A 14,933-nucleotide genomic window follows, 5' to 3' on the forward strand; every position below is an offset into this window, starting at 1 on the left:
ATGGTGTTCATTCCTTAGATATTACACAGAAGCACAAATAAAAGCAAAAGGAAGAGTAGATGGGTTGTACTTATAATTGAAATCATATAGAGTATCTTTTTCAGTCACAATGCAATACAAGTAGAAATCAACAAGAACCACTTTGGAAAGTATACAAGTACATGAAACTTACTTTTGAACATCCAGTGAGTGGATCAAGAAAGAAATCAGAAAGGAAATTTAAAATTTTCTTGAAGCAAACGAAAATGTAACCACAACATAACAAAACTACTGAATAAAGCAAAAACATTAATAAGAAGGGAAGTTTTTAGCAATTAACACACCAAAAAAATAAATAAAAAGATCTCAAATAAACAACCTATGACTGCATCTCAAGGAGCTAGAAAAACAAGAACAAAAATTAATTTAAAAAACAGACCTTAAATTATTAAAAGGAAAGAAATAAGGTCAGAAGAGAAATAAAACTGAATCTTTTTTTAACGCAGCAAATTTTACTTATTCAAGTAAGTGCTGTTTTAAAATGGTCCTCCCAGGAGGAATGCACTCATTGCCACTATACAACTCTTGCTCAATGTATTTTTGGAACTCCACTTTTGGACCTATCTTCAGAATCTTTTTATGAATTAGCAAGAAAATCAACTTTACTGCTACATAATTACCTACAATGTAGCATTATCTGCCTCATTCATCAGACTTAGTCCCAGATGATTCCCAGCTCTTAAAAGAATTAAATCCATCTGGTAGTGTATAAACGCTGATGAGTGTACATATTTATTTTTAGGAAATAAATAAGCAAAAAGGAAAATTTCCATCAACCTAGCAAAAAGTTTCCTGTTTGGAATGATTTGGTATATATCTTTTCAGTTTTTTTCTATGTAGGTATATGTTTATAAGCCTATTATAAAGCTACACATACTCTTTTGTAACAAAAAGTAAATGTTACTTAAGTGTAAGCAATTATTATTACTGTAATTACAACCATTTTTTTCATTTGAAAGCATTTTTCAACTTTTTTTAGTTGTAGATGGACACAATACCCTTATTTATTTGTATGTGGTGCTGAGGATCGAACCCAGTGCCTCACACATGCAAGGCAAGTGCTCTACCACCAGCCCCCATTTGAAAGTATTTTATGAACATTTATACATACATACACACACACATACACACACACACACACACACAAACATTAATTTATTGGCTACATAGAATTTCACTGTTGGTTTTACCACAACTTATCTAATCAACTTTTGTTAAAAATCATGTGGTTCAAATTTGCTTTTACTATTATCATGGTGATACAACAAGTTACCTGATACATACATCTTTGAAAACTTGTCCAGTTATTTATTTTTTAGATATTTGTAGAAATGAAATTGCTGAGTTAAAGTTTGAGTTTTGATAAGTTTTGCCAAATGATCATTCATATTATTATCCATATATCGAGGGCCAAGTATTGCTCAGGCCTAGAGGTAAACAAGGTTGATAAGATGTTTGTACTCAGATAACGTACCTTCCATTATAGGGACAGATTTGGGTCAATAAGTTTAGGTTTGTGAGAGGGTAAAGACTGGTTGATTGCCTAGAAGAAGTGGCTCTCAATCTAGGGATTCAGTGAATATTTTTCTGAGAGATATTTAAACTGAGATTCTGAAGAACAGAGGTTACATCAGAAAGAATGTATTTTGGGAAGAGTGAAACAGTATAATAGATGAACCAGGGTTAAAATAGAATACGTAATTAAGAGAAAATTAATCAAGTCCAGTTTGTCTGGAGATATACATTTTTAGGGACAAAGAATTAATATCTTTGCTATATGAAGAAGAATTCTCATAAATGAGTAAGGAAAGTTTGATTACATCAGTGGGAAGAGACAATTCATCAAAACAGAAATATGAATATACTATATTTTTAAGTTCAATATCATTAATAAATAATGTGATTTTAATAAGGAATTTTAAAAATTAATTTGCCCATTATATCAACACTATTTCAAAATAATCAGTATCCAAAATCTGGCAAGGGGCAACATGAACAGCAATACCTAATGGTGAAGCACTTGGCTTTAGAGCCAGACTGCTAGGTTCAAAATCTGCCTCTTTCACTTAGCAACTATATGATCTTTGACAAATTTTTTAAGCACTCTATGTTTTAGTATCCACATATATAAATGGTACTAATACAACCTTATCAGGTTATTGTGAGTATTAAATAATATATGTAAGTGCTTACAGTAGCATCTGATGAATAGCGAATACACAACAAATGCTGTTATTATGCGACTTTCCCGAATGACTTTACAGACCATTGCATTCATATACTAACTCATAAGAGAAATGAAATTTTGGCTTACTTCCCATTGTGCCAGCTTGACACTGTTACAATACTAATTTAATTACACAATACATGCTAATATAATACATGTTAATGACTGAAGTCATATTTTAAAATAAATGTTTATGATAGGATAACTTCCCTGATTATTATTCTTTTGAAGTTTTTGAAAATTGCCTCACTATTTTCACACATATTTTTCCAAAATCCATGGTACAATACTTGTTTTAATTTTCAAATTGAAAAGTAAAAGGTTAACAAAACTAAGGCTTGGAAATATATTTAATTATACATTGATATATTGAGAAATGACATTCTTACCATATTGATAGTGTCCAACAACAATTTATATGCTATCCTCCTTTATTTATTTTATCCATTTATGTTCCTTCATATGTATGTGTGTGTGCTATATGCATATATGTTCAATAAATAGTTCATAAAAGCTATTTGAAGAAAAAACTCATATACGTAAGTATGTGTGCTTTGTACATATATGTTTGTATGAATGTAGATAAAAAATAAATTCTGCAGAAAATTCCAAAATTCTACTTATTGCAAGCACTGTTGAAATAAGTGAATAAGTGTGCCACTTCCAAAAATGACTCTATTTTAAAGGAGAAACAAATCATTTTAAAGTAAAATTACATTTAGCTAAAAATGAATCCCATTACGTCATAGTTAAAGTATGTACATTAGTAATACATAAATATAAAGTATTGAGAAATTCTTTATTTTTTAAGTAAAAATACATTTACATACACAAATACATCTGTTATGTTTGGATCTTGAAAAAAAATCTTTGTATCCCAAAGGCCCAAGTATTAAAGGCTTGGTTCCAGCCTGCAGTGCTTTTAGGAGGCAGCGGGTCATTTAGGAGGTGGGGTCTAAGAGAAGTTAGGTCCCTGGGGGGGAAGCCCTTGAAGGGGATATTGGGACACCAGGCCCTCCTCTTCCTCTCTCTTTGACTTTCTAGCTGCCATGAGTAGCTTCCTCCACCAAGTACACCACAACGTGCTGCCTTATCACAAGCCCCAAAGCAACAGGCCAACCAACCATGGACTGAAACCTCCAAAACAGTGGGCCAAAAGAAACCTTCCCTCTCTTTAAGTTGATAATCTCAGGTATTTGTTACTGTAATGAAAATCCAATTAGCCCAATACCCAACTTTTTATTTTATAATTTAATTTATGAGGAATTCACAGACATTATAGATGAGTTATACTCACTAGAGTTCATGGTACTTCGATTGCTACTTGAAACAGTTCTCATACCAGATAATCAATATATATATAGGATGAACACATGTCATTTAACATAATTCTTTTCAGAAGGAAAAATCCTTTATTAATCATTTACCCTTTAGAAAAGAAACTATATGGTCTCTTGTTAAAGAGAAAATAAAAGGGCAGTCTCTAAGTTCTAGCACATGGGCTGAAATAGGTTCCCTATGAACAGTCAGGAGCCTGATATGCACTGTTTCAACTTCTATTCTGTCATTTAGTAAATACAGTACTTAATACCAATAAAATCTATTAAGTAAAAAGGTAAGATTAGATGAAGTATAACAAGTTCAGGGCAAAGCCTCTAAAAATACATGAACACTGTGGACAAGACTCTCTATGATGCTGAAAGCTTCAGGGTCTCTCACTTGCACAGGCAGCCTCCAAGACCCTAGGATAGACCTCAGAACTGTGGATGCATGGTCATTTTTCAAACTTGCAAAAATATTTGTATTCTTATAGAGGATTCTCCCTCCACCCCACCCCTTGCCATATTATGTGAAGTTCAGGAATCAGAAACTAGAATTTATCCCTTCTTCTCACTCTTGGAAAGACACTCGCACTCCCTTTAGTGAGACTTCTCCCCACTAAAAGTAAAGGGAATGCATCCTCTTGACATGTCAAGATCCATGTTGCTCCTGGATATCATTCCAGTAAGCTAAAGGAAAAAGGAAGGATGAAAAATTTCCAAATATTTGAATTTCTAATTAGAAAGAAAAAAAGAATGATTTGTAGAAGTCTTATTATACTCCACAGAGTGTTAATAGCAAACTTATAATTCTTGTGTCCTACAAAATATATGTCGATGTTATTATAAATTCCTGGCTATGGTTAGGAAGAAACCAAGAAAGACCTCTTTGTATTATCATCCCACCTTATTCTAAAACACAGCTGCTTCTAGAAGCAAAGAAAGGAAGGGAGTGGGCAGTAGATGCCTGAACAGTTCTTAAAGTTTTACTTTGGTTACAATTTCATAGCAGGAGAGATCAGAAAAATGCTAAGATTAGTGAGGGAATATAATTATTTAATAAATGACATCTGTTTGAAAGTAACATTAGAGAATTCAATCTTTTCAAGTGTAAAAACATTGAGAACTCTAAACTCCCCTTCAAGAAGTAAAGTATAAATTGAATAAAGCATTTCTGAAGGAGGGGGGAGAGGAACACATTTTTTATATATTAAAAATTAATATGCAAGAAAAAGAACAAAACTGTGGAAAACAAGTGATATAAACAATGAATTAAGAGAGCAGTAAAGTTGGAACTTTCTGGTGTTAATATTCTTTTAAAACTTAAGTTTCTAGACATTTATTCCTCATTTTAAAAATGTATTCATACATGATACCAAAATACCAAGGAAATGTAAAAGCTAACATTGTTGCACTAAGATTTCATTATAGTTTTTGTTCTACAATTTGTGGATGTCTTCCTAATTGTCTCTCATGCTGTCGCAGCCAGTCCCTGTCTTCTGCTAAATGATGCTAGTCAGAATTTTTAATCCACCTCATTTGTTTCAACTACATGCCTGTTCTTTCCTTCACCTACAAAGCAACAATACAGAAATATGAAATTACTGAAATGCTAACTGATTAAGGAGATTTATGTCAATTTCAGATAATTTTGTTCTATTCTTATTTTTTGTACCTGACCTGATTTGGTAAATAAACAATCAAAACATATAGCTAATGTTTTATTTTTACTACTTTTTATGTCTTATTCCAAGCATATTTAATTTGTTAAGCTGAAAACAAACATGGCAGGTTATAAGACATAAACACATTGTAATTTTTATGTTAAAATATCACAGACTATCTCGACTATCTACCCTGACTAATTGAAATATTTCATTTATTTTCAGAGCATCTTTAGCTTAAAGTAACTTACACTCCACATTGCCTTCAATAGAACTTCTTTTCATCCATAATTAAAGAACTTCTAAACGTCTAGATAGATTCATGGATGCTGCAATAGTTTGGATATTGAGTTCCACCAAAGGACCATATGTTACTCTTCAGTACTCAGGGTGGAGCTTTAGGAGATGATGGAACCCTGAGGAGGAGGGTACAGAGGGAGGTTCTTAGGCCACTGGGAGTGCATTTTTGAAGAGAATGTAGAAGACTCTAGCCCTTTCCTCATTCTGTTTTGCACCCTGGCCATAAGGTAAGAAGTTTGCTTTGCCTTGTGCTCCTGGCTATTGTCATTCGGCATCCCCACCACAGTTCTAAGACCAACCAGTCCACCCAATCATGGACTGCACTCTTTAAAATTATGAACCAAAACACATTTTTTTCCCTTCATAAGTTAATTATCTCAGGTGTTGTTAAAATGATAGAAATCTAACTAACACAGCTGTCCAAAATACAAACAACATTTTCTAGCATCCATTGTAGCTTCATGTGGCATACAACTGAATTCTAGCAAGAATATGTGAACAACAGCTTTCTATTAAAAGAGGAGATACTGGAGAATGAAATCCACCAAATTATTATTGTTATCTTGTGTGCATATATGAATATGTAAAAATGAATCCCACTATTATGTATAATTAAAATGTACAAACAGAATTTTTTTTTACAAAGGTGACACACACTTTTTGTCTTTTTCTTCGTCTATTTTCCTTCCTGCCTGGTAGAATATGGATGGAGCAGTGAACTTACACCATGAATGGACTTTGGGAGTTAAATCCTTATATATCTTTAATAACCTAGAATGTAAATTCAACAACTACAGAGATTGGTTAAATGGATGAGAACTCATGAACTGGCCATATTCTGCCTAAAAGAAATTCACTTCACTAGTAAAGAAATGCAGGCTGAAAATGGAAGGATGGAAAAAGATATTCCACACAAAAAGGAACCAAAAGAGAGGAAGAGTATCATTTTCTGTATCAGACAAAACAGACCTGTTTTAGTCATTTGTTTTCTCCTGCTAAGACAAGATGACCTGAGAAGAACAATTATAGGAGAAAAAGTTTATTTGGGGGCTCACAGTTTCAGAAGTCTCAGTCCATAGACAAGTCACTTCTATTCCTTTGAGCGCAAGATGAGGCAGCACATCATAACCAGACAGTGTGGTGGAGGAAAGCAGATGGGAAGCAGAGCAAAAGAGAGATTCTCCTCACCAGGACAAAATATAAACCCAGAAGGCATACCTATAGGGACCCACCTCCTCCAACCACACACTCTACCTACAGTTACCGCTCAGATAATTCCTATCAGGGGATTAATCACTGATTGGTTGAGGGTCTCATAACCCAAACATTTAACCTCTAAACCTCTTGCATTATCTCACACATAGCTTTTGGGGGTGTCCTCACATCTAAACCATAACAAGACCTTGTGTCAAAAACTGTAAAAAGGAGACATTCTTTTTACAGTTTTTGACAGAATATGATGATCAAGGGGTCAATTCTACAAGAAGACAAGAAAAATCATAAATGTATATTCACCTAATGCCAGAGCACTCAGTTTCGTTTCATAAAACAAATCTCATTAGAGCTAAAGGAAGAGATAGAATTCAATGCAATAATAGTGGGAGACTTCAAAATATCAACAAAGAAACATCAAATTTAAATTATAATATAGATCAAATGGACTCCCAGACATTTGCATAATATTTCCTCAACAGCTACAAAATACACATTTTTTTCATCAGCACATGGAGTTTTCTCTAGAATGCATTTTTATACATCAATAATGAGATTGCTGAGAAAGAAATTATTAAAACAAATCCCATTAACAATAGCTATCAAAAAATACCTAGAAATAAATTTAACCAAGGAAGTAAAAGACCTCCACAATGAAAATATTAAAGCTCTGAAACTGAAGAGAACATTAAAAAGAAAAAGGGAAAGATTTCCCATGTTCATGGATTGGATTAATTAATGTCCATATTACCCAAAGTAACTTACAAATTCAGTCCTCATCAAAATACCAGTGACATTCCTCATATTAACTAGAGAAAACTTTTTTTTTTACAGAAAAATCTTAAATTTCATATGGATGCAAAAAAGGCTCAAACTATCCAAGGGCATCTTGAGCAAAAAACCCCCAAAAAACAAAAAACCAAAGGTGGAGCTGGGCATGGTGGTGTACATCTGCAATCCTAGTGACTAGGGAGGCTGAGGCAGAAGGATCATGAGTTCAAAGCAAGCCTCAGGAACTAAGCAAGACCCTGAACAACTTAGTGAGACCCTATATCTAAATAAAATATTAAAAGGGCTGTGAATGTGGCTCAGTGGTTAAGTCCCACTAGATTCAAACCCTGATACCAAAAAAAAAAAAAAAAAAAAAAACCAAAGGTGAAGATATCACAATACTGGATTTCAAAGTATGCTACTGAGGCACAGTAATTCATAGTAAAACATGATGTTGGATAAAAACAGACACAAAGACCAATGGGATAGAATAGAGTACACAGAAATAGTACCATGCCCTTATAGCCTATTTATTCTCAACAAAGGTGCCATAAACAGACATTGGAGAAATGACAACCTCTTCAATAAATGATTCTGAAAAACACGGCTATTTATGTGCAGAAGATTGAAACTAGACCCCTATCTTTTATCCTATAAAAAAATAAACTCAAAATGGGTCAAAGACCTATTAAGTCCTAAAACTGTAAAATGACCAGAAAAAAACATAGGCAAAACATTTTAAGGTATCAGTAATGATTTTTGGATAAACCCTAAAAGTATAGTATACAAAAACAAAAATAGATAAATGGGAACACATAGAACATCAAAGGCAACAGATAAAAATCCAGCTGACAGAATGGGAAAACATTCTATTTTATTTATCAGATTAAGCATTGATATCCAAAAAATATAGGGAACTTAACTCAGTAACAAAAAATTAATAACCCAATTTAAAAATGGACAAAGGATAAAAACAGACACTTATCAAAAGAAGAAACTCAAATAGCCACAAAATTTATGAAAAAATATTTAACTTCATTAGATGTCAAGGAATGCAAGTCAAAATTATAATGAAATATCATCCCACTTCAGTTTGAATGACTATTAGCAAAAAGACAAAAAAATTAACTATATTGGTAAGGATGTGAAAAAAAGTGAGATTGGAAATTAGTATAGCCACTGTGAAGAGGAGTCTGGAGTTTTCTTTTTTTTAATTAGTTGTTCAAAACATTACATAGCTCTTGACATATCATATTTCATACATTTGATTCAAGTGGGTTATGAACTCCCATTCCACCACCCCCCCCGTATACAGATTGCAGAATCACATCGGTTACACATCCACCTTTTTACATACTGCCATACTATTGTCTGTTGTATTCTGCTGTCTTTCCTATCCTCTACTCTTCCCCCGCCCCTCCCCTCCCTTCCCATCTTCTCTCTCTACCCCATCTACTGTACCTCATTTCTCTCCCTTGTTTTTTTCTTCCCCCCTTTCCCTTCACCTCCTCTTATATGTAATTTTGTATAACGATGAGGGTCTCCTTCCATTTACATACAATTTCCCTTCTCTCTCCCTTTCCCTCCCACCTCTGGTCCCTGTTTAATGTTAATCTTCTTCTCATGCTCTTCCTCCCTGCTCTGTTCTTAGTTTCTCTCCTTATATCAAAGATGACATTTGGCTTTTATTTTTTATGGATTGGCTAGCTTCACTTAGCATAATCTGCTCTAGTGCCATCCATTTCCCTGCAAATGCCATGATTTTGTCAATTTTTAGTGCTGAGTAGTACCCCATTGTGTATAAATGCCACATTTTTTAATCCATTCATCTACTGAAGGGCATCTAGGTTGGTCCCACAGTCTAGCTATTGTGAATTGTGCTGCTATGAACATCGATGTAGCAGTATCCCTATAGTATGCTCTTTTAAGGTCTTTAGGGAATAGTCCAAGACGGGGAATAGCTGGGTCAAATGGTGGTTCCATTCCCAGCTTTCCAAGGAATCTCCATACTGCTTTCCACATTGGCCACACCAATTTGTAGTCCCACCAGCAATGTACAAGTGTACCCTTTTCCCCACATCCTCACCAGCATGGAGTTTTCTTGACACTAAAAATAGATCTATCATATAATCAGATATCCCACTTATGGATGTATATCCAAAGAAAATGATATCAGTTTATCAAAGACACATAACACATCCATATTTGTTGCTGCATTATTCACAAAAGCTAAGCAATGGAATCAACATAGCTACCCATCAATGGATGTTGGATACAGAAAATATAGTTTACATACCCTGTGTAATATTAGTAAGTCTATCCTATCATTTTCAGTAAAATGGATGAAACTAGAAAACATTATTTGAAGTAAAAATATTCAGATGCAAAATAACATGTTCTCTCGCATATGTAGATATTTTAAAAACGTTGATTGGAATGTATAATAGTGGTAGACACTGGGAAGAGTTGGGGGCAGGAAGAAGGTGGGAGATTACATAATGGGTGCCTAAAAATAATTAAATAGAAGTAATATATTCTATAGAAGAGTGAGGGGACTATAGGTTACAATAATCCATTAAATATTTTGTAAATAACTAGAAGGAGCTTGAAGGCTCCAAACTCAAAGTAACAATAAGGTAATAGAAACATTATTACCTTGATTGTATCAGTACATACTATATACACATATTGGAATATCATACTATACTCCATAAATATGTATGTTTTACATGCTAATCAAAAAAATTTGGGGCTGGGGTTGTGGCTCAGTGGTAGAATGCATGTCTAGCACATATGAGGCACTGTGTTCGATCCTCAGCACTACATAAAAATAAAGAAATAAAGTTATTTTTTAAATGTTATATGTTTAAGGAAATGGAAATGTTAATTTCTCTGATTTGATTATTACATACCATATATGTGTGTCAAATTATTACACCGTATTCCATAAAATTTGTATAATCAAACTAATAATTTAAAAATTTTCTAAATAAAGAAATAAATAAATTTAGTGGATACTTTTATCACATTCTTACTTTGGTAGAATTAAGTATATGCTGACCTGTCTCATGTCTTAAAAGGATAATGCATAATCTAAATAATTGCTGGGAATCTGAAATAAGATATTTGATTTCAAACCTAACAATGTGAACCCTAGAAGTTGAGTCATCTGAGGTCATAACAGATACTGTGAATACTGCTATGAGGAAAAACCAATCAGGTAATAGGAACAAGCAGTATTGTGAGCTCCTTTTACACAAAATCAGTTTATTTGCCTCCGTGTAGGACAGAAATCTACCAACTTTTCATAGTAACATTTTACTTACCCAGATTTTACCTACTCCTAGAATTTCATCATCATTAAACAATATAAAATTCTAGTTTTAAAATTTAGATTGATTTTTAAAAAGAGGGCAGGGATGGGCTTTCTTCCATCCACACATAGCTAAATTATGAACTCTAATAGTATATATGTGATATGAATAAATAAACTTGTTCTGCTGTACTGTGCACATAAAAATAGTAAAGTTTGAACAAACACAGATAAAGAGATACTGCTATAGAAAAATCAACAGATCTAGATTTCTAAAGGGAGAGGGAAAAAAAAAGTGAGAGCACAAAAATCTAAAGTAAAGGGGTAAAATTACAAAATGGGCTTTCAGACAAGCTGTAAGTACTCCAGGCAATGAAGGATGACTGAAGACTTGAATTTAAAACAGATTCAGCCAACAAGAAACATATTTTGTGAGGAAGGACAGATGCAATGGCTTGAGGGGAAGAAAGGAAGTAAGCAGTGGAGCACCGAACAGGAAAGAGTGACTCAGCTGCAGTCACAGAAAGGTGATCAGAGAAGAGAGGTTAGAAAGTACAAAAATGAACCAATAGAAATTGGCTTTGCAAGTCAAGCAGGAAATCTGAAATTTGTTTCAGAGTTTAATTAGACAGAGTGAAATGGTACATGATACATAATTCATTGTCTCTCATTCTCAAAATTCTTGAAGTGAGAAGAAGATGGGAATTTGCAGGTGAGAAAAAATTAACACTGCTACATTAGACAAAACAAGTAGAAAGGAATTCAAGTAAAGGACAACTCATTGATTACCTAATTTAGTAACTACAAAATGCAAAGAACTGTGATATGATGAAAGGTTTTCGGTTCAATCGTTGGCTGCTCCTCTTACCATCTTACCATCTCATGCAAGCTCTTGACTTTGATCAAAAGAATCTTCACTGATAAAGTGGAAATAATAACCTATTTAATAGAATATAATCAGGATTATATCCAATATAGATGTAAATCATGTTTATTATTATTGAAAATAAGAGCAAATATTTGTTTTTTAGAGTACTTTTAAGCAGAAGAGAAAACTACTTAGAGAAGTGGAGTCATGTACCCACAGGGAAACAGTGACAGAGCATACATTTGCCCAAGGTAGTGCAGCTATGAGGAAGTTCATGATTCAAAAATCCTCGGCTATACTGCCTCAGTCTCCAGTTTCAGGAAATCTATAATCTAGTTGAGAAAGTATGTGTAATGCTGAAAAATGAGACAATAAAAGGTCACAAAGGAACTATGATTCCATGTCAAATGAATGTTAGACTCAGGGAGGTTTACATTGGAATATCTTTAGAAGGCCTCCAAAGAGAAAGAAGAGGAGTTATGCTAATGGGCATAATTGGAATTGGCTAATAAGAATAAGGAATAAGAACAGAAAAAAAACAAGTGAAATAAAAGGCTAAAAATATAAAGCATAGATATTCAGATTACTTATTCCCATTTATGTGAAAGAGTTTCAAAATAAAACAGAATAGAAATGTAAAATACTGCTTACTTTGAACTTCAAATATTGAATACTCAATATCAACATATAGGATATAGCTATTAAAAGTATTCATTTACTATTTAAAGGAAGTTTCAAAATAAAGTTTCAAAATAAATGGGGCATATCAACCAGGAACAAAAAAAATCAATAAAAAAATATAGGACAAAATAAGCACAATACTTTAAATATTTTATATTTAGATTAAACAGTAGTTTTTAAAATAAAAACATTTAAAATATTGTTTCTTATTTTAGGCTTCTTTCAGAAATGAGGTTTAATAAAATATGGTTTCCAAAATGTTTATTTCCATTGGCCTTGAAAAAGGCTATGAAAACAATTTACTCATAAGAATAGTCCTATCTAAAAAACTATTAAGCCTTATTATAACATGGACTTACAAAGTATAAAAGCTGCATTATATAATCTCTTTTTACTCTGTGGGAATTTTGAAAACACTAAGTTAAAACTCAACCTGGAAACCCAGTTAAAAATATATGAGAAAAGATCTGTGTTTAAATTAAAATGAAGATTACCAAAGCTTGGAGGTGCATTTAGGAAGCATAGATCTGAAAACAGTTCCTGCTTTCTACATCTCTTTGCATTTTTCTTTGCTTTTTTGACTTCTGACAAAAGTATGAAATCTGAATGCTATCTGTGTACTGGTAAGAGTGGGAAATATTGTTCAGGATGGTCTCTGGGAAACTTCTGAATAAGAACTTACCATATTATAACCAAAATGTTTGTTCCACTAAAGCATTTCTTATAATAATGCAAGTAGTATCTGGCAAGAATAATACATTCTGTGATTAATACCATGATTAACATTCATTATCAGCTTAGGTATCTACTTCCCTGGCAGGGCTAAATTTCCCAGAGGACTTATATGGAAAGTTAGAGAAGACACTGGCATGGCTTATGTATTATTTAGGATTCTTTCGTAACAAGCAACAGAAACCAAACTTGGATAACTTAAGTCAAAGCAAACATAATATGAACAGCTCTTAGGACCTAAGGGAGGGCTGAGAAAAAAATGGGCAAAGTGAAACCAGACAACTTCAAAAGATCTTCCCAATCCCACGTGGACACCAGTGCACAGATATGAACAACTGTTTTTCCTATCTTTACATTACTTCATTCAAGAGTCAGTGTCCCAGGAGAGTAACTGATTGACCATGTGCATTACTTCCTTTCCTCTTGACAATACTGGGAAGCTCATGAGAAGCATTTGGCAGAAAGATCCAAAGAAATTCTCTGGTTTCTCTCAGAGCAAACCAGGCACCTGGATTTTATACAAATGAATGAATGTATGAATTTCATACTTCATGCAGTGAAGGAGAGTAATATGAAAAGAACAAAATCAAGGTGACATTAGCAAAGGGAAAAAAGTCTGGGCTGGGCAGAGGGGGAAGCAAATGGCTATAATTTAGTTTTCATGGAAGTTCTTCAAATGAAGCAGCCCAGGACATCCAAAGGCAGTGGCCTAAAAAGAAATAATGCTAATGTGCATTCATTGAGAACATAGAACATACCCTATTAAATAACTCAGTATTGAGCACTGGAGAAAAGGAATGAATATAGAATATACTAATCAGAAATCAAAAGGTAATTTTAAAAATGCCAAAATAAAGACAACAGAGTTTTAAAAACAATTAGTCAATAAAACAAAAAATAATAAAATAAATATTATTGGCTAAGAGCATAGACTCTGGGACCAGCTTGGTTTTATAACCCTTAATGAGCTATTGAATCTCAAATAGTTCATATGACTTTGCATGCCATAAAGATTGTTTTCATGTATAGACAAGGCAAAATTCTTGAAACTGGTAGCATATGTAACACAAATTGCTGTATAATCTTGGGAAACATAAAGTTACTTCTTTTTATTTTCCTAATTAATTGCTATGTTCATACTTTTAATAGTAAAGTTGCTACTTTAAGAGTCAATTTGGATAGGAAAGGCAGAAGAATACAACAGACAATAGTATGGCAGTATGTAAAAATGTGAATGTGTAACCGATGTGATTCTGCAATCTGTATATGGGGTAAAAATGGGAGTTCATAACCCACTTGAATCAAATGTATAAAAAATGGTATGTCAAGAGCTTTGTAATGTTTTGAACAATTAATAATAATAATAATAAAAGATTTCCCCAAATTAAAAAAAATAGTCAATTTGGCATCTACCTTTGGATGCCTCTTTTCCTTAGAATTTTCCAAAATCCCTGGCTTAACCCAGTAGAAGAAACATTCATTCTGCCTTCTTCACACACAGAGAGAGACAGAAAGAGTGCAAACTGGTTCTGCCATTACTCCTTCCTGCTACCATATGTATGTTGATATTGAAAGTTAGTGCTATAGTCTTGTCAAATTGGGCATGAACATCCCACTGAGGATACACCACACTTGGTTCCCAAGGTTACAACAGGCTATTCCGATTCTTTACCATATTAAAGACTTAGGACCCAGAATTGCTGTCTTTTTTTTTCCTCCCTAAAGATCTGGGAGTGTTTTGCCATTGAATCTCCTAAACCCCAAAATTCAGTTTACATTCTTCTCCCCCTAACAAGGCACTTTTCCA

This window comes from Callospermophilus lateralis, chromosome 4 (genome assembly GCF_048772815.1).
Source record: "Callospermophilus lateralis isolate mCalLat2 chromosome 4, mCalLat2.hap1, whole genome shotgun sequence".
NCBI lineage: Eukaryota > Metazoa > Chordata > Mammalia > Rodentia > Sciuridae > Callospermophilus > Callospermophilus lateralis.